Raw genomic sequence first — 3,128 nt, 5'->3', positions numbered from 1 at the left:
AGATCTTAGAGAAATGACACAAGTCATCGAAATTACGAGCATACTCAGCAATAATCATATCCCGTTGCCTCAGCTGCATAAGCTCTATCTCTTTAGCATCACGCACTGCTCTTGGGAAATATTTCTTGTAGAATTCATCTTTAAACCCAAAATGAAAACACAGAAATAATCATGCAACATATATCATTGGGATATCCTATACGCATGAGACATACAACAGAGTATGCAATGAAGCATAGTCAGTCCACTCCCCAGGCTCTACTGGGAACGAACTGCTTTGATACCAAATTGTCACGACCCAATTTTCAATATGTCTAGATTATACCGAAAACTGAGCGCTACCAATTTGTCTTCCTAATTATTTTCTATTATTTATCACATGAGCCTGATTCGTTGTTAAAAGCGTAGTTAATTTGCGAGGTGTATTTTTTTTTTGAAAATGTTTGGATTAATAGACAGAATCATTTATAATCAATTCATAAATAATAACATATAAAACAGTTATAAACAACTACACATAAATACATCACAAGTAGTTGACAAAATTCGGTGATTCAACCTTTATTAGAATATAGACTGTTAGTTAGAACACCCTTAGATATAGCTAAATAATATCTATATACAAGTATATACATACAACATCCCAGGTCCTGACCTGTTCAAGAGGTCCCTAAGCAGGCACCTAGGCTAGCCTAGACTCTATACTCACCTAGTCCCTCTAAACTACTAAAGCGAGGGAAAGTACGTTCTAGGGCTTCAAAACTCAAGTCAGGTGGAACGTCATCAAAAGATAGAACATCATCTGCTACTCCTCTGCACGATCATACTTTTCCATAGGACGTCTCTCTGGTACCTCATGACATAGCCACACAATAGGAATCTCGTACACAGGATTTAGGTTAAAGTGCGCATACGAACGGGGTGCAGACGTTGGCTGGTCTCACAGTATATACATATAATCAGAAAACATATTCACCCTAGACTCAGAAGACTATCTAGAGCAGAATCCTCTTCTTGTGAATGGTCATCAGCGAACTATGGTAAGGTACTCTTACTTCCATCTCAAGGGGAAGGGAGAGAGAAGGGGTAAGAACTGGGGAGTTCTTAGTAGGGTCGGGGTTATTAGTTAAGTTCATTAATTCTATGTTGTTTAGCAGACTATTAGCAGAATACAAAGAAGCAGTAATTAGAAAACACAGATAAGTAGAGAAGATAGAGAAAACAGATAGCAGAACACAAACAGAAGAATACAAGAAAATAACACAAGCGCAGAGAATGGAATACAAACAAGGAAAGCACACATTCATACCATAATCATAACAAAGGAAATGCGCAACCAAGTATGATGCATGTCTAGCCCTAGCACAGGTAATGAGCTCATCTGTCGGTTTCTACCCGCTCCCGACGTAACCCGAAGCAGCTGAAATGGGTATGGTTTTCCAGTCAGCATAGGTATAGTTCTCACTAACCGACGTATGCGTCATATCCTCTGTAAGCAAACTCTGCCTTACAGGTGGCGGTATTCCAGCCGTGTATGAAATCATATTCTCTGTAAGTAATCCTTGCCTTATAGTTGCGGCATTCTAGCCGTGTATGAATTAGTATCCTCTGCAACTGATCCCAGGTTATCAGTTGCAGGTACAGCTCTCAATAGCTGTGTAACACTGGAAAACGTTATGTGGTCGTACCACTATCTATCTGACTGCCTTCACGCAGTAGATCATTACATAATCATTCTCATTATCATCATTCATCATCATTCTCATTATTCATCATCATTTTCACATTCTTATGCAGTACCTCTTTCTTTCTCTGTTCAATCATACTGTACAAACTTTACATCTTTCACTTTTACAATATCCTAGCTCAAACCATTTCTCTTTATCATATTATTCTTTTCTCTTTGTATCTCTTTACTTTACTCTAGTTACTCTGTGCTCTATGTTACTTTATTCTACTCTGATTTCTCTGTTTGACATGTGTATTTAAAGCTTATGTAAATTTCGGTATGAATAGTTAGCCTGTCCCAGGTATAGGTTCATTAAGTCTATACTGAAACAGTTTAACTTTTCATATAACACCTAACCCTAGTCGCAACTCAAGTACTAACTAAGTTGCCTTAGTTCGTTCACTAGTCTCTGTCTATTTTTCTGTCGTTAAAATTTTACAGACTTTTTCTTTGGTTTTTATCTTTTCTTTAACTTTTATCTTTTCTTTATCTTTGCCTCACTATCATGTTATTACCACTCTCTAAGTGTTTTATGAAGGTAATTATGAGATTCTGCACTTAAAGTTGTCTTTCTAAAGCTTTTACAGAAAACTGCATTTTCCGTATTATTTTATTATTTTTATTAAAATATTATTTTTAATTAAATATAATTATTTTTAATTAAATATAATTATTTAATATTTTATTATTATTTATTATTTTAATAGTAAATTTTTGAAAATTAACTTACCTTTTACTTTTAACCTTTAAAATTCACTTTTTACCACCCGTAACTTTTAATATTTCTACTTTTACCACCCTAACTTCCAGAAATTACCATATAACCCCTTAAACACCAAAAATTTTACTTCCTTGCCCTTTCTAAGATCTAAAAGGTGTTCTTCAATGTTCTTCACCATACTTATAGTGTTCTTTCTCTGTTTTTACCCGTTTTTCAGTCTTTTCAGCAACTGATTTTTACCAAAATTCAAAATAAATTTTCAGCCACTAAAACCCCATATTTTCTACATGATTTTAACACAAATTGAACCTCAATTTAAGCTCTAGGGTTTCATTTCCAGCAGCCACAAGAACACACATTCATAGCTTGAATTTCATCAAATTTCATCAAATTTTCACCAAAATTTCAACAAGAATTACTCATACAAACAATCAATTTCAAGAACATCCAAACCATATCATAATCACACAACTCAAACACAATCAATCAAGACTAAATTCGTCAATCCCTACCTGGTTTTGCTGCTCCTAATTCGGTTAAACTTTCAGGTGGTCCTTAAGCACTTTTTCCACCTAAATCACATCAAGAACAACTTTAAATCCAAAAACTCTCAACTGACCAAATCTCACTCAATATGTTAGGAAGAGATATCTCACCTTAGACTTGCTGGAAATTCAC

The sequence above is a fragment of the Arachis ipaensis genome, chromosome B05 (genome assembly GCF_000816755.2).
Source record: "Arachis ipaensis cultivar K30076 chromosome B05, Araip1.1, whole genome shotgun sequence".
NCBI classification, from domain to species: domain Eukaryota; kingdom Viridiplantae; phylum Streptophyta; class Magnoliopsida; order Fabales; family Fabaceae; genus Arachis; species Arachis ipaensis.
This window is presented reverse-complemented; position numbering follows the sequence as displayed.